Here is a 22981-nt window from a genome sequence, read left to right as displayed (position 1 = left end):
TAGGATTCAACCCCAATTCATCCAACTCCAAAGCCCATATCTATCATACACATAGGAAAGACCTTCCCTACAAATAAGAGTGGAGAAGGAAGGTTTCCTCTAATGAAATAGGATTGGACTTGATTGAGCCTACCTGGAACAGTGTTGGTGGAACATCCAGGAGTTCCTTAGGATCCCTGCAATCCTTAGAAGAAGACACTCAAATTCAAATGCCTTATAGTTATGCTGCTATTTTTCAAGTAGCAAATGCTACCTGGTAGGCACTTTGCAATGCTAATTACTTTATCAAATACAAAACTGTTAAGTTCTCTATGCTGAAAGCAAATCAAATACAGGAAGATATCCCTTGTCAGCTCTGCATCCTAGCCTACCAACAATGTCACCCAGGTTCCCTTGTTCATGGCACATGGAGCCCATGTCTCTCAAAGAATCACCATCATGGTTAGAAAAGACCTTAGCAGACAGTCAATGAACAACCTCCTGACTCAATTGCAACAAAAAAATGGCCAGCAAGCATCTGTTTTCACACCTCCAATGACAAAAGTCCCTTCTTCCAAAATAGTCCATACAGAACCAAATATTATGAAAAACTTTGTATTTCCACTGGATTGAACTCCTGAAGCCTCCAAATTTTTATCTGCTGTATTCTCTATTGAAACAAATGTCTGTTGTATTTTTAAGACTATGACACTCCCCTAAACCTGCTCTTTTTCAAGCTAAACATTCTGAGTCTTTGGACCATTCCTTAAATAACATGGTTTCTGAACTCTTTCCTTTACTCTTTCTGTTCACTCTCCTCTGGGCCTACTCCCATTCATTCACATCACTCAGTTTCCAGGTGTGATCCAATTAGTGAAGAACGGGAGAAAGACTACATCTCCACAATGAAAATATTAAGAGTTTCTGTTTAGCTCATACCAATGACCCTCGCTTAGTTGAGCATCTATGAAAATAGAGTTTACTAGTCTTTCTTACAAGTCCCACTCATTAGCCATACTGCCTCCTCTGCCTCGCCTTACCATTGGTATTTGGAACCTATGGGTAGGTCTTTATCTCATCCTAGGGCACTCTTTCTTCACTCAGTTCTTCTTCTAGCATGTTAAGTTTATAAAGAACCTTGACTCCGGCACATACAATATTTGGTAACCCTCCTGGCTTTACATCACCCACAAATGTGATTGGGAAGTCCTCTATGCATTCATCTAAATCATGAGGTAGAGATGAGGAAAAGTAGTATCCCAGGATGCACAACAAAAATTAGTACCCTTCAATGACACTGAAGCATTACATGCAAGCCAATTGAACCTTTGTCCAGTCCACGATGTCTATCTTGTCTATGAAAATATAAATCCCCCATTACTGAGGACACAAAGATATTAATTGTCTAATAGAATTGTTCTATATTAGTTATCATCATAATCAATGTGAATTAAAAGTTTCCTTTTTCTATATCTTACAAAAATGTCTGAAAATTAAAGGCATTATTGGGATGGTCTTTAAAATACAGCTTATGGAGCTATATGCAAACTTCATATATAGGCATCGCTAAGAGAAATTGAAACTGAGATCCAACAGGCCGGTGTGACTGCAATAGGAAAGAGATTACCCTGTATAGTAAGAAATTATGGTTAGAGAAAACCTAGAGTGATTTTCAATGTGAGCCCTAAATTAAGTTTCAGGGCATGATAACTATGTCTCCAATCCCAGGCAAGAAAAATCAGGAGGCCTATTTGTATTTGATGATAATTAATAATTTCCTTAAGTATGAAAGGGATCATTAAGTGCTACCATGTGCTATGCATTTTATATAGGTCATCTCAGTTATTGCCTGGTGTTGTTGGTTTATAATCATCCTTTTTGAAAACCAAAATTATATTCCTCTCTCCCTAAATTAATCTCATTCTCCAGAAGACCCTGAGGTCCTCCAATAGTACTGCAGAAAAAAAATTGTAACTTTTTTCAGGGCCCTACTAACTTATTCACCCAACCAACCAACCATCCCCCTTGATAAATAAATATTTATCAAGAGTCCAAGAATGAGATACTGTGCTGGGTGCTAGGGAATCTGGCTGATTTTAAGAAATGCCTACATTTCTTAGATTCATTACTCTTTGGTTATAGGCTTCAATTTCTCTCTCCCCATGGTATGCCCTATCCTCTCTCCCCTTTGTTAAGCTGTGTGACCTCGGGTACATTATGTGAAACACTGACACAATGCCCTTTACCAGATGGGGTGCTTGTGATGTGCATGTGTCCAGCACAATTCGGGAACACGGCAGATTTAATAAGCACTCAGGTGTATTTCCTTCTTTTATCCTCTCCTCCACAGTCTGCTAATCTGTCTCTTTTCAGAGAAGACAGAGTGAAACAGGAATTGAACAGTCTGCTTTCTCCCAGGATATGTGTAAACATTATGTCATTTGCCACCATCAGGAAACCAAGCCTGCATTCTTTGTATATTATTTATTTTAAAAGTGGGGAGGGATTTGGTTCTAGATATCTATTTCACGTCCCGGCTCTTTCACCCGCCACTTTCCTGGCATTTTTCTGTTTATAAAATCCAAAGGAAATGACCTTAGCTCATTTATATCCAACCCCCAGAGAGGCAGCTCGACTTGGTGTGAGACAGCTGATCTTGGCACCAACTTCGAACTCCAGTCCAAAGGACTTCCTGCTGGGTTTGGCCAACTGTCTCATTCTCCTTGAACAACAGAATTGTTAAGTAAAATGTCATCTAGCCAGTCAAGTGAGTTACCTGAAGATGTGCCTCTTAGAAATACCAGCACTGTGCAGAAAAGAGGAAACCAAAATTTAACCACATTCAGTTGCACGAAGCACTCAGGCATGTGTCACTAAAAAGAAAAAGATATCACTCACTAACCAGCAAAGCAACCCTCCTATATTAGACAGAACTTTACTCTCATCCATACAGAACCTTTCACTAAATTCTACAGTATTAAATATAGTATTCAACAAATATTTATTGTGGACCCACTATGTGCTGGGCACCATGCTAGGGCATCAGAACAAGTAGCAACTCTTTGGCATTTGCATATTTCATAAGCCAGGCTGGATATCATTAACTGAATGTGTCATTTCCTGTCCCCCACTCACCCACCCAAACTCACCCCCAATTATTTTTAAATAGCTTTAAAAAAAACTAAAAAGAATTCACTTCCTCAAACAGCAACCTAATCTCTCCTTCCTCATGGCAGGATATTTTGAGTTACCTATACTTCCTTATTTCTACTTGTTCCTCAAATAATTGAAGTTGGCCCACAGCGATTGCTTTTCTAATTGCAAATCTAAGGACTGCCCCTCCAGCTCTTACTTCCATCGGGCCCTTCTGGGTCTTCTTCAAACTCCCTCCCTCCAATGCCTCACAAGCATCCTCCCCATATCCCTCCTCTCTGCCCATCTGGGCCTCCTCTGGTGACCAGCTTCTTGCCAGCCCTGCAATGGCCCCTTCTCCAGGGGTCACCTTGGAGGTAGACTCCCCTCACTCTGACTTTTGCAGGAAAAAGATTCCTGCATCCATCTAGCCCAGCCCCTTGGCATCTCCTCTGGACTCTGAACTGCATTCTTTCAAAAAATGCTTAAACTGAGACCTTTACATTCTGCATTTACCTTGTGCTAATCACAATTCTTAGTGCTTAGGATACAACAGGGCTAAACCAAATGAAGGTCACCACCCTTACAGTTGTACATTCTAGCAGAAGGAGATACATTTTTTTAAAAAACCATAAATATAACAAACAAGTAAGTTATTTAGTATCCTAAAGATGCTAAGTGCTCTGCGGAACGGAGTAGAGTGGAGTGTGAGTAAGGTGGATGGGTAGGAAGTGCTGGGCTGAGGACTCAGAGGGGAAGAGACCCAGGGGAGGAGACCGGGAGGCCTCATGGATCATTGTGAAGACTTTGGCTTTTACTGAGTGAAATGGGAGCTATTTCAAGGTGTAAGGACAGAAACAACTCAACCTGACTGAAGGTCACCAGAATCGCTCAGTTCACTGTGTGGTGACCAGAAGAGGAAGATGCCCAGGAAGCCACCATAGTACTCCTGGTGAGAGAGACTCCCGGCTTAGACTAGGTGTTTGCAGTGAAGGTGGTGAGATGTGGGTCTATTTCAGATAGGCTTTGAGAATCACAACTGATGTTTTAGATGAGGGTGTGAAAAAAAAGAAGAGTGGAGAATGATTTCAAGGAGTGGGGCTCAAGGAAACTAAAAGGGTGGTGCTGCTTTCAAAGGGGAAGACCAGAGGAGAGCAGGTCCACAGGCAGAGAAGGTCAGAAGCTCAGTGTGGGATAAGGTGAGTTTGAGATTAGACTGTCAAACAGAGTGTGAGGTGGGCAGAGGTCTTAGGGGAAGTCTAGAGCTCAGGAGACAGGTGGATGGCGGGAGATATGACTCTGGGACTTAATAGCATAATGGCTTTGGCACATCCCTGAACAGCTGCTTGATTTTCTCCAACAGCTGCAGAGGTGTTTGCTCTGGAGTTCCTGGTTTATACCTAACTCCACCATTTCCCAGCTGTGTGGTCTTGGACAGGTACTCAACTACTCTGTTACCCCATCTTCAAAATGTAGAAAATGACCATACCTACCTTTCAGGGTTATTATGAGGAAAAAATGAAGCAATTTATGCTAATAACCTTGCACACAGTTATAAGCACCCCAATGTATGTCAGCAATTATAACCCCCTCCCTCTCACTACTTCCTACTATCTTTCTAAGCTTGAGATCTTCAACTCTTTCTTCTTTCTTACCCTACATTCAAGTCATCCTTCACCCTGAGTGCTCCTGGATCACTTGTCCTTCCCAGTACCACATAATCCTTAAAATAAGGCTGTAAAATGTGTTGAATCACCTAATAGGTCACAAATTGCTATTCATTCTGATCTGAAAATATTTCTTAAATCTGCCTCCATCTTTTTTTTATTTTTTTTTCATCTTTTTTCTTCATTGTTTCTCATCTGAGTTCCCCATAAATCTTGCTTAAGTCACAATTATAACTTTAATCAAAGTATCATTTTAATTTCCATGTTTGCTTCCCTTCAATCACCATCAGGTCTGGAGCACCACCATCTTTATATCTAGTGCAGACCATCATCAGTATCCAATAAACATCTGCTGGACAAATGAAAAAACAATGTTATTAGCTACCTGTGACTTGCTAGACACTGTGTGAAGCTAAAACACAGCCAATCTCCACAGAAACTATAGTCCTTGTTCTCAGAAACTCTTTAGAGACAAACTTAACATACCTGAGGCAGAAAACAAAACAGTTGAACAAATGACATGGGACTGTTATCATGAAAGAGTAAGTTGTGTATTAGGGAACACATTTCTACAAGGAAGTTCAAGAAGAAGATAACACCCAGCTGGAGTTAGAAACGAAGATGGCGACTGTTCTTGAAATGGCTGGATATAGAAAGAAGCCTCAAGAATAGGAGATCTGAGCAAGCTCCTTTAGTATAAGCAGGTGCCCAGGGCCAGTGTCAGTGGTCACTAGGATAACATGGAGAAGCTGCAAATGAGGGTTCTCAGGTTGAGTGGGAAGCCAAAGGAGCAGCTGGGAGGAAAGATGGTAAATAAACAATTCAAAAAGGAACTAGGAAGAGACCTTCCATCTTAGCATGACTATGAGAAAGCTCTAAACCATAGCTATAAAAAATACAGCTTGAGTTGGAGAAAGCCCTCAAGTTCCTTTGCCACTCTTGCAGGGTTTTTATTTTTCTAAGACATCAGATCTATTCACTAGAAGATAACATCTCCTTGTGCTTGGCAGACAGTGATGGGGAACTTAGGTGGTGTCCATACCCAAGTTAATACACTCAGATTCACTTTGGTCTCAAGTTCAAAGTTTGAGAAATGCTCCTTCCTTTTACTTCATCCACCCAGCTGTCATCATCCTCAGTAGCAATCAAATTGCTGGACATCCACATCTCTGCCACAGAGCCCCAGGGGCTTGCAGACACACATTCCCTGGGGACCTGCCACCATCATTAGCATGAATGGAGCCTCACTGAGAATCATGAGCAACCAGCCACCTATCTCTGCTGCAAATACCAGGACATGGCTTGAGGAAGGTCATGAACATCCACACTTTAAAAGATGGAGGATGGGGCTGGGGAAGTGGCTCAAGCAGTAAAGTGCATGCAGGGCACTGGGTTTGATCCTCAGCACCACATAAAATAAAATAAAGATGTTGTGTCCACCAAGAACTGAAAAAATAAGTATTAAAATTTCTCTCTCTCTCTCTCTCTCTCTCTCTCTCTCTCTCTCTCTCTCTCTCCTCTCTTCTCTCTCCCTTTAAAAAAAAAATCGAGGATGACTTCCAATTTGAACGTGGGGATCTGCCATCCCTGTGATGCAATCTGCATAGAGCTGCCCTCTTTATCACCAATCAGGGTAACCAAATCCTAAGTTTCCTTCTCACTAAAAGAAGTGGGACTTCCTAATATTCCAGTAAGGCAAAGTGACACAGGCATAGTAAGTTCTACTTTATGAGCCACACAGACCTGAGTTGGATGTTCAGCTCCATTGTGTTCTAACTTTGTCATATAGGGAACTTAGTTGAATTCTCTGAGTCTTAGTTTATTCATTTGTACAATAGGAATTAGGATCTGTGCCATCACATGACCACAATCAGAGATGTTGGGAGAACTGAATGAGAAAAGATAGGCAAGTCACCCGGCACACAGCCAGTGACCACAGTGGTAGCTATTGTGGATCTGTGTATTTATTGATCTCTGGAATGGAAGTATCCGAGGATGATCTTTCAGTGGGTCTCTTTCAGCTTTAAGAGTGTCTTTAGGACACTCTTAGTCTATAAGAAACTGAGGGTTCTCAGGTTGGTGGGAAGCTAAAGGAGCTGCTGGAAGAAAAGATAGTAAATAAACAATTCAAAAATTGTTTATCGTCAAGGCTAAGATTGGAAAGAGAAGATCAATGGACCAGGGTAGGGCAAGCCTTTCTCTAGGAGCTGCTAGAACAATATTCCCTGACTATCTTCTGTAATTTTTATGCCTACAGATGGGCCTTGAGAACTCAAAAATAGACAAGAGACAGAAAGATATCTGTCAACCACCAGTCCCTGAGGAAACTGATGTGCCTTTACACACTATAGCATGACTGTGAGTTCCAGAGGCTCAGGAACTCCAGAGGAGACTTGGGTGTAGGTTACTCAGTACAGGGGATGATGGCCCAGAAATAACTGCTGGCTTCAGCCTCTACCAGCCCTCTGTTAAGGCACATAAGGAGGTCTTTGGCCTGACATTGTTTGTTTCCATGACTGGAGCTCTTATGTAAGCAAACCGACATCCAATTCAATGCAAACAGTCAACTGAAACATGAGGCTTTCCCAATCAGAAGCTACCTACTAACCTCCAAACAAGGTCTTTCTATTCCAGCTAATCAAATATGGTTTCTTTGTCTTTCTGCCTCGAAGCCTATAAAAGCTCAGTGCCCACACTGTGCAGAGAGCACACTGTGCAGAGAGCTCACTTCTGCAGAGAGCTCATCTTCTAAACTTCTCTTTCTCAGTGTTGCCCAATTCACAAATCATTCTTTGCTCCAATAAGTTTTTTTGTTTCACATTCCCTTCCTTCTGTCTCTCCTAGAACTGCAATCATTCCTTACTTTGCATCCTGCTCCACTCCACTCCTCTAGAATATTAGCACACCCCAAGACCTCTTGGGTGTAGGAATATCCCCTGAAGCATGCATAGAATAAACACTGAGTGCAGGTCCATAAGAACCAACAGCTGCACCATCACACCCAACTCACTGTAGCACCAATTGCTTAAACACTTTTAAAGAGAGCTCATTTTATTTGCAGGTGGTTCTGGGTTGAGATCTTCAGAATGTCAATTCACTCATCCAGAGTCTACTTCCTCTTGACTCCAATCTTTGAGATATGGTTCAAGGACTGATAAGAATTAAAAAGATGAATATCCTTTTACAATGAGTTACCCTTTCAATATACTTATGTAGTAACAGCTAACATTTATTGAGAAACACTTCACAGGCAAGAAATCACAAAACTGTTTCCAAAACTTGCTGGATTCGATTATCACCCAGGGTGCCTATTATATCTACTGCACCTAGGCCCCACCTCAGTTGGGCTCAAACACAATCTGAGACTACGCCTGGGGATTGCTCTTTTGACAAGAGACCTAGGTGATTCATGGGGTCAGACAAATCAGGGTCAATGGCACAGTAGTAAAGTCACAACCTGATTCCATCATTTATTCACTACATGATCTCAGCAACTTAACATCCCTGAAACTCAGCTATATATCTGTGATTTCAGAATAAGAACAGCATCTATTGATAGGAGGGTATTCAGGGGAATAAGGGAGATAATGGTCATAAGCCACTTTATATAATACCTGGCATGTGAAAAGCTCTCAACAGAAATCATCATCATCTCTGATCTTAATGACCTTATAACATCCCTATTATTTTTATCAGTGCCACACAACTTCTAATTAGAGTGACTAAGCTCAGGATTTAAACTAGCCATCTCCAAAGCACTAAGGAACTAAACCTAGCAACTTCTCATAAGAAGGAGGACCTGTGGCACAGAATGACATATGTATTCAGCTCTTAGGTCCCAATTCCTGCTGGGACCCAGCTCCTGTTGCATCCTTGGAAGCTGCCACTAGGCAGGAGCTCCAACCAGCAGGATTCCCATGAGCACCACAGCAAGGAAAGAAAGTTTGCCTTGGACTTCCTCCAGCCTCTGCTGTTACTCCTGTTCTGTACAGCCATTGCCCACTTCCTTATGGAATCCCCACTCTTTCTGGAGGTCCTACCCTGCCCTGCCCCATGGAGCTCCTCTTCTGGGAGGCAGGCCAGACACAGAGTTGGAGAGTCTTGCATGAGGAACAAGGAGTGCCTGTGCTTCACTCCCCAATAAGGTCGCTCTAGTTACTTCGCCTTTCTGGGACCCTCTCGCACTCTGTTCTGGGCTCATTTGCAATCCTGCTCTCTGTCCAGTGCCTGACCCACCTGTCAATTAACTTTTAGCCTATTACCTCTCCTTTCTCTAAATTCCTCTGACCTAATATTTTGGGTAAAGTAATCCACCCATGACTCATACTTTAGAACATAGTTTGTTTTATTAGTCCTCATTCATTCACTCACATAGATGGGCCCCAAGTACAGGTGATGCACTGTGACCGAAGGTTTAGGGGAAAGAAAGATCATAAACCAATGGGTGGAAAACTGTAAGGCATTAAGAACTAAGGGCCAAGGTGTTCCAACTCAGCTACAGGAAGTCAGAAAAGGTGAAGTTCATCCTGGGTTTTGAAAGATGGAGAAAAGTTCACCTAGTAGATCAAGGAATCCCCACTGAGCGCGTGGCAGGCAAAGACTCAGCTGTGAAAGTGACCTGTTATGCTCAGGGATGGCGAGAAGCAGCAAGTGGGGTGAGAATATGAGGGCCAGTGGAATGGGAGATGGCTTCACCTGCTCCAGGCATGAGTGTGTCTAACTCCAATTTATCCTGCAAGAAACTGGGACTCTAGAAGTTTTCTAAGTAAGCAGGTGACATCATTACACTGCTTTCTCTAAACTTCATGGTGAACGCCTAAATTGAAACAGGAGCTTTGATGGGGCATGAAGAGGTGAAGAGGGGGCCAGACCCCATCTTCCCTCACTCCTGACCGGTACCCCACTCTCCACCCCATTACCCTGGCCTGGCTAATACTAAACTCTGATTAAGTCCCCATGGGAATACCAGGCTCCCCAAAATATTAAGACATGGGGAGAGACAGGATGAGAGGAGAGAAGCTGGGACCAACTACAGGGATAAACTGATAACCACTATGTCATGTCTGGTGCCTCACAACATCCTGAAAGGAGCATGAGCTTTCAACTAGACAGACTTGGGTTCGAGTTCCATCTCTGCCCTTTACTTCCTTTACTCATGACCTAGGATGATTCACTTCACCTCTCTGTGGCTGTTTTCTTGCCCACTGAAGTGACAAGGGAGCCTACCCATGGCAAAGCCTTGCTTTGAGGGTCAAATCTAAGTTATTTCAAGTGGTGGGGATAGCATCCACTGTAAGGAATGAGGGCTCTCTCTTACTAAAGTGATTGCCAATATCTTCATTTTTATGTTGGCAGGAAACTTCAGACTAAAGGACTTCAAAAACAATGGCCCAGGGTGGGCTGGGACCTCCAGTGATGCTCAGACTCCCGGGGCTGCTTTGTCTAGGGGAGACTCTGCTCAATCCCTTCCAGGCGCTTTCGGCCTCCTTGGCCATTTACAGTTTATGGGATCACATTTCCACCTGACCCAGTGGGACCAAGAGAGCTGTGGGCCTTGTAGCTCTGGCCTTTCAAAGGTCTCACATGACAACCTGGCAGGGCGCAGCTGTTCCCAGCAAGGGCATTAATAATAGAAGCCTTTTTCCGCAAACTCTGGCAAACAGTCTAAAATGACAAGTGAAAACACTGAGTCCAAATTCTCACTGGGACTCAGGGCAGAGGAAGCCAAAATAGCTCGCCTTGACCAGGGCGAAATGGTAGAAGTGAATCAGAGTTCTTCTGGGGGTGAGGTTGGGGGAGGCAATGGCAGTCACAGTATAGCATGAAGAAATGAGGGGGACACAGTGGGGGAAGGAGGCACGGTCACATTTCTTACAGAATTAATGTTTGCCAGTAGCAGCTTAAAGACTCAGAAGCAGAGAGGAAGAGATCCTTGTGACGGTTGGTCTGGCGATTAACAGAGTCATGGATTTCATGTGGGCAATAACCCATCACCACTGAAGGCTGATGTGAGACACCTGGGACAGCACACTTATGAAGAATAGGGGTGTCTCCCTTCACAAGCAGGGGACAAAAGGGTGGAAAAATTTGTGTCTCCTTTGCTCATACTGTTACAGCCTTAACTCAGCCGTGAGGCATAACTATGTCTGGACTGAAGCAAAGTCTGGGTGTTGAAGGAAGAACACAGGCTTTGGATCCCACAGCACCATTAGTAACTATGTACCTTTAAGCAAGCCCTTTGGTCTCTCCAAGCCTGTTTCCCCAACAGGGAAATGAGATAATGATACTTATTTTGAAAGGTTCTTTGACAAACTTAATGAAATAATTTGGCTTGGTAGTAGTAGCCACTCAACAAATGGATTTCTCAGAATTAGACCTTGATCTTCAGTGACAGATCAGACATTGTCAAGCTACTCTCTTTCCAATTCTTGGGGGAGGGAGAGACACAGGAATAGAAAGGGCATGTCAGGGGCTGAGGTTGTAGCTCAGTGGCAGAGAGCTTGCCTAGTACCTGCGATGCACTGGGTTTGATCCTTAGCACCACATACAATTAAAAATAAAGATAGTCTTTCCATCTACAACTACAAAAAAAAATTTAAAAGAAAGGGCATGTCAAACAACTGAAGATGATAAATCAAAGGAAAGCACAGGAAGACCTAGAAGGTCATATCTCCCCATGTGGTCTTGGACCATCAGGCATTTCTTGGGGCCTCAGAATTCTCTATGGTAAGATGGCAGGTTGGATTTAAGCTGTTCTAGGACCAGAGTGAGGCAAGGGAGGTGCATAGGGCACAAAAGGCAAGTTGGTACTCACAGAGCTGGTGCCCAGGCACAGGACCCCACTTAATTTGCACTGGTCCCCACCCTGAATGCTCCATTCCTTCAGGCCTGGCCTTGCTCAACTCTGTGGCATGGAAACTATCAGCCACCTCTGCTGGAAACCTCTGTGCACTGTCTCCCAGGCACTGCCTTTCATAGGGACAGTGTTCTTCTTCTCCTGTCCCTTCCCCTTCCTCCTGGGCAACAGGAGAAGGACTAGGAGAGGAAAAGTGGATGTAAGAGGGAATCCGGCAAGGCAGGGGGACACCATGCTGCAGGAAGCTGCAGAGTTTGTCTGTGGACACACAGATTTGGAAGGATGGGTTCAAATGCAACAGGCAGATGGACAGGGCAGGCAGGGCCTCCGGGAGAAGAGGCTGGGGACAGAGAGAAGATTTACTCCCCTCACCACTCCTCTTTTTTCTCTACTGTTCCTACCTAAGTCTTCCTGACCCATCTCCAGCTTCTTATCTCTTTCCTCATGCAAAATGAATCTCCTGGAGTCCAGCTCCAAACAATCCAGCCCCTCCTCAGACTTAAAACAGCATCTTCTAGGTTTACCCCACTAAACCTAAATTCCTCCATCTAGTATATGAAACTGTCCTCCCACCCACTGTCCAGCCTCCCCGCAATACCCAACGTACTTGACGTACCCTTGAACTCTAGGCCACCTCTAGTATCCCTTAGACTCACAGGACAACTGCCATGACAAGCTAATACTCTTTCCTTCCTCACCTCAATTTCACCTGTCAAACCCAGGCACAGTCAAGCGCATACCCTGTCTCCTTCCTTCCATGATCCTGTATCTAGGCCTTCCAAAGTCTAGCACTGTCTGCAGAGGTTGGAGAGCACTTTGTTCTATCTGCTGGGCCAATAATTCAGTGCCACACCGCTATTCCAAAAGCAAGTCCCTTGACATATCTTCCAGTACAAGTCACAGCGTAGAAAACAAACACCTGCCCTGCAGCTTATGAACTCCATTCATGCAGTAGGTTATGTTCAACACTGTCCACAGGCAGTTATTTATTCCCTTTGCACCCAGTTATAGGCTCCAGCAGAAGTTCAAAAAATAGGGGCTGGGGATGTGGCTCAAGCAGTAGCGCGCTCGCCTGGCATGCGTGCGGCCCGGGTTCGATCCTCAGCACCACATACAAACAAAGATGTTGTGTCCGCCAAAAACTAAAAAATAAATTTAAAAAAAAAAGAAGTTCAAAAAATACTAATTGGATTAAATGATTAATGAGATCCTTCTGCTGGAAACACAGAACTAATCCCATAAAAACACAAATAATTCTCTTGTAGTTTGCATGTAAAGATGACCAACTAACAACTGCAATGTTCCAAACATTGTGGCAATAATTGCACAATTCAGTATACAAATTTACTTTTTAAAAAATCACTAAGTTCTCTTCATATGGATTAATTTCATGAAATATAAATTTGCCATCAAATAAGTTGTTATAAGGGACCATATGATGATCAAACCATCAAGGTGGCTATCTATATTCAGCTAAGTGATAAAGTGACTGCCACGAGCACACTCAAAAACAACAAAAAGGGGGCTGGGGATGTGGCTCAAGCGGTAGCACGCTCGCCTGGTGTGCATGCGGCCCGGGTTTGATCCTCAGCACCACATACAAACAAAGATGTTGTGTCCGCTGAGAACTGGAAAATAAATATTGAAAAATTCTCTCTCTCTCTCTCTCTCTCTCTCTCTCTCTCTCTCTCTCTCTCCCTCTCTCTCTCTCTCTCTCTCTCTTTCCCTACTCTCTCTTTAAAAAAAAAAAAAAAAAAAAAAAAAAGCCCCACAGAGAGCCAGGCACAGTGGCACATGCCTGTAATCCCAGTGGCTCGGGAGGCAGAGACAGGAGGATCTCGAGTTCAAAGCCAGCCTCAGCAACAGTGTGGTGCTAAGCAACTCAGTGAGACCCTGTCTCTAAGTAAAATACAAAAAAGGGCTGGGGATGTGGCTCAGTGGTCCAGTGCCCTTGAGTTCAATCCCTGGTGCCCCCCGCCCCCAAAAAAAACCAAACCCACAGATCCACAAGGTGGAGGCTCAGAGTCAGGGTCAGGCTCCCACTAGTACCCCTGGGTCCAGCAGCAGCTAGGAAAAGCTAGATGAGAGTAAAGAGTGGAGCAGTTTGGGTTGATAAGGGAGAGCCCCAGGGTGGTCAGGCATTGGGTCAGCCTATAATCAGGATGTGGCCTAAGGTAAAGGGATCCCAGCTGAGAGTTTCACATTGACTTTATCAACTGTCCAAAGCCAAAGAAGCAAACCCCAGGTCAGAATCACTTCCCGGGGAAGACCGTAGGTTCATTCACACAGCACCACAAAGCTTCCTACGTGATGACCACGCCCTCCTATTCATGCTTTTACATTTGATTGTGTTATTTAATTAATATTTGTCTTCCTTTAGACCACATATTATGTGAGGCAAAAGACCATGTCTCATGTGTTCACAGTGCGTAGCACTGAAACACATAGCAGGTGCTCTTTTAAAGCTGATTATCATTGAATGAGTGAATGGACATTCTTACTGACTGAACTTGGGTGAGGGATACACATCCAGTTTTCATTCAATGCAGCACTGCCCCCAGAAGTGAGCCAACACTCCCTAAGGCACTTCACTACACCACTCCACTTAGCCCTCATAACAGCTTATAAGCCCCACACTATTATTGCTCTGCTCACATGTTCAGACACCAAAGCTCTGAAACTAAACCCCAGATCCATCCGGGTAGAAAGCCCACACTCTTTTCCAGCCATGCCTGATGCACATTGGTAGGATGGGATTGGTGAGACCCTCCAGTGCACCGTCAAGGTGCAAGGTTAGCCCTGCACAGGCCAGTGGTGGAGAAACTAAAAGCTAGAGCAACCATGTTCAGTCCCCAGGGTCAAGGGCCCATGTACCATACTCCTCCAGCAGCTTCCTACATCACACATGAGACCGAGTGAGTGTACAATAGGCTCAGGAAACAGACCAGTCATCACTGTGAGGACTCAGAACCCAAGATCCACTCACATCTGGGTGCCCTATGCCCGGCACACAACTCCAAGGAACTCCCCATCCTCCCTATAAATGCATTCACTTCCCACCTGCTCCATATTCTATTCCAACATCCCAAACTGCTCCTGCTCCAGAAAAAAAAAAAAAAAAAAAAAAACTCATGGAAAATTCTCTTCTCTGATGTGCTCCTTAGGGGAGACCCTGAGGCCCTTCGGGTTCACAGAGCAAGGTCTATGCCACATGAAGTTCTCCCCAGTACCAGCAGTATTCAGGCAGGATAGCATATCATGGGAACAGACATGATTGTCATACTGCCTACATTCCAATGTCAGCTTCCTAGCCATCAGACTGCTCTGTGTCCCTGTGTTTCCTCTATTATAAAATGAAGATTAAATAGTGCCTAACTCTTGGGATTGTCGTAAAAATTAAATGAATGAATATAGTTTGAACACTTAGCGTACAGCACATAAGCAGTGCACTATAATAATTAGCTGTAATCACTCTTTTTCCAGTGCTTTGAAGCTTTCTCTCCATCTACAAACAGAAAGAGTAGAAGATGCTGAATTCAGGGAGGGCCTGAGGCCAGGGCAGCTGTCCTTGGCACTGTCAGAACTCCAAATGCTGAGAAAACGGTCCTCCTGGGCCAACTCCAGTGGTTTCTTCATCTCAGCTGCCAGTAAGTACAGATGTTGGCACAGTAGCTCCAGGGAGCGATAGGGTGGAGAGCACAGTAAAATGTCAGCAGTTACAGGTTGTTTGCTCAACTGTGAACAACCAATCCTCCCTGGAAAAATGTACAGCTCTGGGAAACATCTTTTCTGGGTCACCCAGAACAATGAAGAAGGATCTCCCATAATTGGCCCCCTGGGTCAAAGAATAAGAAAGTCATACTCTGAGCAGCTCTGGAAAGGGTGGAAGAGGATGATCAGCACAGATCCTTTGCTTCAAACACCCAAGAAATACAGTTGGGAGTTTTGATTCGGGCAGCCAGAACTGGGGGACAGAAAGACAGCCACCCAACCAGCCCCTAGGGAAACATGAATTAGGACCACAATAAGCAATCACTACACAACTCTTAGAACAGCTGAAGTTAAAAAACAAAAATGATAACCACCAAATGCTGGCAAGGACAGGGAGGAAGTGGATCCCATTGCCCATGGGAATGGCAAATGGTATAGCCACACTACAGAATATTGGGGCAGTTTTCTGGAAAACTAAAACTCAGCAATTGCACTCTTGAGAATTTATCCCAGAGTAACAGATTTATGCCTGCACAAAAACCTGTACAGAGTTGTTCATATCAGCTTTATTTGTAATAGCCAAAATCAGGAAACAGCCAAAATATCCTTCAATGGATGAACAGTTAAATGGGTATGTCCCTGCCAGGGAGCTGTATTCAACCATAAAAAAGAGCTAACACCAAAAAAAAAAAAAAACCTCAATAACCTTGATGGACCTGTAGGGCATTACGATGGGAGCCAAACAACCAACTCAAAAGGTCACATATTATATAATTCTGTTTACAGAACAGTCTCCAAGTGACAACATTCTCCAGACTAAAACGAAGGGAGGAGCCACTGTGATGATAAAAGAGAAGCACAGGCGAGACTTTTGTGGTAACACAACAGCTCTGTATCTTGATGACACTGGTGGCTACATTTATCTACTCAGAGAAAATGACACAAAACTGTGTCCACACGTTGCACTCATTTCAGATTCCTGGTTTTCATATCATACTGTAATTATGTAAGATGAAATCACTGGAAGAAACTAAATGAAGGCTATGTTACCTCTCTGTGCTACCTTTGTAATTTTCTGGGAATCGTAAATTGTTTCAGAATAAAAACCTCTTAATTAAAAGAAAGAAAGAAAGAGGTGCACATTCAGGAAGTGGGGGAGCTGGGATTATATCCTTCTGCTCCAAAATCCCAATGCTCCAACCAGATCAATTATTCTTAGTTTTGCAGGTACCATGACATTTCTTATATCTGTGCATTTTTGCACCTACAAATTTTTACTTAAGTTGCCCTTCCACCCCACCCCCCCACTAACTTTTAATTTTAAGATTCATATCTTCTTCCCCAGTAAACTTCTCATTTTAAAATGAGTACTCTCCTTCTATCATTTCTGTGCACAGTACTTATTCAACTAGATTATAATTATGAGTATCTTTACTTCCATCTCCTGCTATGCCCAAGGCATGGATTTTCAGAAAATACTTGCAAAATATATCCAACAAAGGCTTTGTCTGTAGGATACATAAGGAGCTCTTACAATTCAATCATAAAAAGACAATCAACCCAATTTAAAGAAAAAAAAAGACAAAAGATCTGAATGAACACTTCACATAATGAGATATGTAGATAGCAAATAAGCACATGAAAAGGTGTTCAACATCCTTGGTCTCCGGGGAAACGCAAATACCACCACAGTGAGAAATCCCCATATACCTATTGGAGTCACTAAAATTAAAGACCCACCATACCAAATGTTGGCAAGGAAGCAAAGCACTTGGAACTCTAATGCACCACAGGTGGCAACGTAAAATGGCACAGCCGCTCCAGAAAACCATCTGGCAGCTTCTCAAAAGGCTAAGAGAATACACAGCCATTCTCTACTTCCAGGTGTTTCATTCACGAGAAATGAATGCATATCTCCACAATTTTTTTTTAAACATGCTTAGTGGCTTGATTTTAAGAGTCCCAAACTGAAAACCACCCAAATATTTATCAACAGATGAATGGCTAGATTGCAGTACATCCCTACCATCAGATACTATTTAGCAACAAAGAAACAAACTAATGATACATCCAACAACATAAATGGATATCAAATAATTATGCTGAGTGAAATAGGGGTGCATGCTGTATAATTCCACTTCCATAAAGTTCTAGAAAATGTAAACTAATCTATAGTAATAGAAAGCAGATTAGTGGCTATTAGGGGAAGGAGGAAGGTAATAGAAAGGGGCAGAAGGGAGGGATACCTGAGGATGGACACTAGGGGTGGGGTAGTGGTTATGTTCATCAACATGATTATGGGAATAATCTGAGTGTGTATATATATATCAAAACTTGTTGTGCAATTTAAATATGTGCAGCTTTTGATTTGTCATTAAACTTCAGTAAAGGTGCATGAAAAATAATAATGGGTACCATTTAATAGGCATCTGCTTTATGGGGAAAAACTTTATAGAAATTATTATGAATTCAGCCCATTTTACAGATGAGGAATCAGGTCAGAAAGCCTGGGTGGTCCTGGTCAGGCTCAAATCTGGGTTAAACATCTTCAAAACTGGGCACTTTACCCTATATTCGAATAGCCTCTCTACAGTGCCAAATCCCCAGCTTGTAGTCACAAGCCATAGTTCTCTGGCCTAAGGAGGATGTGAAAGAAGGAAGGTGAGGGGTTGAGGCTGCCCATCTCTGCGTCACTGAGATGACACCTTCCCCATCCCAGGTTGTCATTGCCACAAATGCCCCCCACAGCCAAGTCTTCTGGAACAGGCAGACTAAGGCAGGATGTGGGCTGGGCTTGCTCCCAGGGCAGCCTTTCCTAGAAGCCAAAGTGGTTTGGTGTGAGGCCGGATCCTGACCACTCAAGGGAACAGACTCCATCCAGTTCCACTTGTGTGATAAACAAAGCCCTTCCGCTTTCTGGATCTCCACTTCTCACAGAAAGGAGGGGAAGGCTAACCAGCCAGCCTTCCAAGGAACTCTCTCAGCCCGTACTCCATCTTCTGCAGAATTGAGCTTCTCCATTTTCTGAAGTCGATCAGATGCCACCAATGAAAAGGATTCTCGATTATCCATGAACCTGCACTCAGCAACCCCATTAGGCCCCGCTCCAGGGCAGAACATGCACCTGCACTGAGAAGAGCTTCCCAGATGACTCTTCCCCTCAGTCCCGCCCTCCGTGAGGATCTTCCAAAACCCTCGCTCATGTTCTACTATTTTCCAGTTCACAGGTTGAGCACTAAAAGTTCAATATCACTGAGGCTTCCTTGTCACACATCTCTGACCAACTTCTTGGAATCTTCCAGGAAAGAAATGTGCCCCAGATATTGGTCAGTAAATGAAGGGCTTTTATCCACCTTTATGAAAAGGTGTTGGTAATTCACAACAACGTAAGACAGAATTTGCCCCTTTAGAGTTATTGAAAGACAAGTGGGAGGTGTGTGGTTGCAGGAGGAAGGGGAAGGAGAAGCCATGTCCTGTGCAGTCTTGATACAGGGAACCTCCTCTCCTTGCCCCTTGTCAGATCAGTTGCCCAAAAGTGGGCCAGAATTTCTTGCCCAAATAGGCTGAAATATTCAGCTGGACACACAGCAGGCACTCAGTAAATATCTAAGGAACTGAAATAAATCCATCTTGCCAAAGGAGTACTCTCTTCCCCAGCCGTGGAGGAAAAGCCAAACATGCTCATCTTGGTGTGTTTCCTGGAAAGTGTTCTGAGAGTCCTGAGTCTGAGAAGCCCCTGTCGCTAACTGGCTGGGAGAGCTGGGGGATCATGGGCATCATGCCCCTCTTAGGGCATCAGAAGAACAAGTGGACTGGGCCGTAGGGGCTCTGTGGATGCTCTCAGCTCTGGTGTTATCTTGAGCCCTTGGGATTATAAGGAACAGTGCAGCATTTTCCAAAGCTTCAAGCACTTTGGACTGCAGCTGTTCACGTGGCTGTAGAGAGATGGACCAATGCTCCCTGAGGGGAGAGACTCTGCCTTTTGGAACTGGGTTTAGAACTTGGAAATCCTGTGTGGGCCTCTACTTGCTGTGAAAAGCACTCACTAGTTTTGAGAAGCTGAGGAGGTCAGAAACAAGCTTAATTTTACATCTCTGTTGCTTATGGGCTGTGATATCTTGGGCAAGTCTCTTTACCTACCTCCCCGAGACTCGATTTCTACATCTGAGACATGGGGATGGATGCCCCATCCCCTCCTTGAGGACACAAGCAGGAGAGAGGATAAAGGCTGGGGATAAGTCCTGTTGCAAAATTTAAAGAGATAATGTAGACAGAGCACAGGACACAGTGCCTGGAACCACCATGAGTTCAAAAGATACCTTTCCCTTCTCTTCCTCATAAATGTAAGATCTTTTTAACGGGTTCCACTAGCTTGGAAAATCAAGCCCCTCTGAGGAAGGGGACTTAATCCTACCAGAGAGTACCTCACGCATGCACTGGGGCTGTGGCAGCAGATTCGAGAGAAGGCCTGGAAAGGGTAGAGGCGGGGTTGGCACCAGGAGACCCAGACCTTGCCAGGTATAAGCAAAGGCTCAGTGGTGTGGTCAGTAGCCTCAGAGCAGTGCCCCACCCCCAGCCTGAGCTCAGGCCCGGACCACCAACAGCTTTTTTGTGACGTGGTTTCTGAAAATGAAGGTGTGGGGCCACATGGCCACAGCCACAGTGCTTTTCACCTTTTAAATATTCTGAACCTACAATCCAGGAAGACACACTGGTGCTTAATTGATGTCTCACCCTTTCCCCTGTCCCCTCCTTCAGGACACAGGCAGGAGGGAGGAAAGAGGCTGAGACTCTGTTATGCTAATTTAATAAACTAATCGGCTGCCACAGCAGGGCCTTGAAGAAAGAGGCTTTTGTTGAAATTTCACATTTGGCAGGAAGTCCCCATCACACCCTCCCCCAGTAGAGATTATGAGTCAAAAGCTGATTTTCTTCCTGGCTCTCACATTCTGTATCCTGAGGCTTCCTATTCACACTTCTCTGACTGGCTTCTTGACTTTTTTTAGGAAGGAAATGTGCCCCAGATGTTAGTTAATAAATGGAGGTTTTATCTGCCTTTATGAAAGGGTGTCAATAATTCACAGACCCCCACCCCCAGGAGTGAGAGTCACAGGAGGAAACACAGCCAACTCCTCTCCATCAATAGCCCTAAGGTTTCCCAATCCACTGTGCCCCTCCCCACATGGGCAGAGAGCCTCATGGCATGCATGCAAGACATTCATTTTCATTTTCTTATGGAGATAACAAGGTATCTTAGGAGATAACAAGGACAGAAATATCACTCCCATTGATCCATGCAGCTAATGTTTATTGAGCACCTGCTGTGCACAAATGAGAAAAAAAAAGGGGGGGGGGGCACACACAGATGGAGTAACTTGCATGATGGTAGAGTAGCCACTGGAACCAGTGAGGAACTGTTGCAATCCAATTTTCCAAAACAAAAAGCCCCGTTTGCCTGAAGGACTTAAAAACAGCATACTACAGGGACACAGCCACATCAATGTTTATAGCAGCACAATTCACAATAGCTAAACTGTGGAGCCAACCTAGATGCCCTTCAGTAGATGAATGGATAAAAAAAAATGTGGCACATATACACAATGGAATATTACTCAGCAATAAAATAGAATAAAATCATGGCATTTGCAGGTAAATGGATGGCATTGGAGAAGATAATGCTAAGTGAAGTCAGCCAATCCCCAAAAACCAAATGCTGAATGTTTTCTCTAATATAAGGAGGCTGATTCATAGTGGGGTGGGGAGGGGGAACATGGGAGGAATAGAGGAACTCTAGATAGGTCAGAGGGGTGGGAGGGGAAGGGAGGGGGCATGGGTTTAGAAATGATGGTGGAATGTGATGGACATTATTATCCAAAGTACATGTATGAAGACACGAATTGGTGTGAATATACAACCATGGATATGAAAAATTGTACTGTATATGTAATAAGAATTGTAATGCATTCTGATGTCATATATAAATTTAAAAATTAATTTAAAAAAAGAAGTGAAAATATAGTTTAAAAAAAAAAGCACCGGTTTGTAAAATTTGCTAACTTTTGTGGCATACATTTTCCCACCATGGCCAATTTCAAACCACCAACATTTTTTCTAACAATTGTTAACAACCAGCTTGTAAAATTCCTGGATACTTAAAAAAATCAGCTCTGGAAAGATTCCAGACTAGAGGCAAGGTCTGGCTCCTCATTCAGGCTCCTCATTCAGTGTTCTTTCTGCCACATCTTTCTATCTCCCTGCAGAAGGAAGCAGCATCTTGTGCAAACTTAAGAGTAATCTTAATAGAAAATGACCTGAAGGTCTGGTAACACCAGTAGAATTTTACATGTTTATTTTCTTCCACATTAATATTTTTCCAAATGTCCACATTTTACTTTTATACTCAGAATATATCCAGGTTAATAGTTAATTTTTTTTATAGATTTACTGGAATGAAATGCATAATGTATGTCACTCTGTCTCCCTCAGGCTGATGTGTGTGTGTGTGGGTGGGTGGGTGGGTGGGTGTGTGTTTCCTAAGAGCTTACTTCCCTTGCAGGGAAGGACAGGTGCACCTAAGCATGCACCTGAATCTGGTGCAGTCTTACCTGGAAGATAAATTCATTCTCTTTGGAGTTCAAATTTCATCAGCAACCAAGAAAATACAACTCCTTATCAAGATGTCATTCTGCCTCCAAATGACCTTGCCTCCCAGATGAGCTCAGGTGGAAGCACATGGTTTAAACCAGAAGCAACTGCTCCTTGTTTCTGAGCCTTAGAAGAGGGCATTTCCTTCTCCCCTTCTGCAAAGAGGCATTCTGCTGTCTCTTTCCCCAAGCAAGGATTCAAGGGTTCTTACCTCAGCACTGGGATGAAAACTTGGCACCAAGGCTTGGGACAGACTCAAAGGAGCAGTTCATTTCAGCTGGGTTCCATGGTACCCATTGCTTCTTTCTGGGCTGCTCACTGCAGAGCTCTGCACAACTGGCTCTACCCGTGCCTGCAGGGGACAAAAACAGAGCAAAGTTGCAGGCTGAGTACCAGAAGCATATATGTCAATAGTTGCAAGACAGAGAGCACCCTTGCTCCTCTCATCCTAATTCCTCCAGCCCTGGGCATTCTGGTCACTTCAGAGCACCTTACAGAACCACATCGCTCACCCGAAGGAGCCAGTCTCCTTACCAAGGCCCAAACTAGCCATCTCTTCACCCACAGCCATCCCTTCTGTGATTTCATTGTGAGTTGCAAATTAAGCAAAGCAGACTCGACTCCAGGCACTGAATCCTGATGCTACCATTAGTGGGAAGAAAACTACAGATCCTGCCCAAGTCTTGTATTTAGGTTAACCATTGCAGATTTGTGGGTTTCAATCAAGAGATGCATCAAATAGTTTGCTCACAGACTCCATCCACCTCTAGTATTTTGTCTCTCTTATTGCAAATGTGAATGCAATTTCTAATTCATTTCGGAAGCATTTTCAACTGAGTCGAAATTTTCAGTCCATAGATTATTATTAGCTACCTTAATAGACAGCATTTGTTTTTAAAGTACTTGTTGTTTTTTTATTGTGCCAAATAACTTAGTTTCATTTATACATTATGGAGAGTATAATGAAGTGAAAAGAAGGGGAAAAGTTACC

General features: G+C 43.7%; 1 protein-coding gene across 1 annotated transcript in view; it reads right to left on the bottom strand.

Moving 5' to 3' along the window:
• St6gal1 (ST6 beta-galactoside alpha-2,6-sialyltransferase 1) overlaps positions 1-22981 on the bottom strand; it is a 137922-nt gene that overhangs the window by 78936 nt on the left and 36005 nt on the right. The window contains exon 2 of the mRNA XM_076867256.2: positions 22202-22342. The gene's annotated coding sequence lies outside the window, so the exon portion shown is untranslated. The remainder of the gene's footprint in view (positions 1-22201; positions 22343-22981) is intronic.

This window comes from Callospermophilus lateralis, chromosome 10 (assembly GCF_048772815.1).
Source record: "Callospermophilus lateralis isolate mCalLat2 chromosome 10, mCalLat2.hap1, whole genome shotgun sequence".
In the NCBI taxonomy this organism is placed as follows: domain Eukaryota; kingdom Metazoa; phylum Chordata; class Mammalia; order Rodentia; family Sciuridae; genus Callospermophilus; species Callospermophilus lateralis.
The sequence above is the reverse complement of the archived record's forward strand: the minus strand, read 5'-3'. Positions and strand labels throughout refer to the sequence as shown.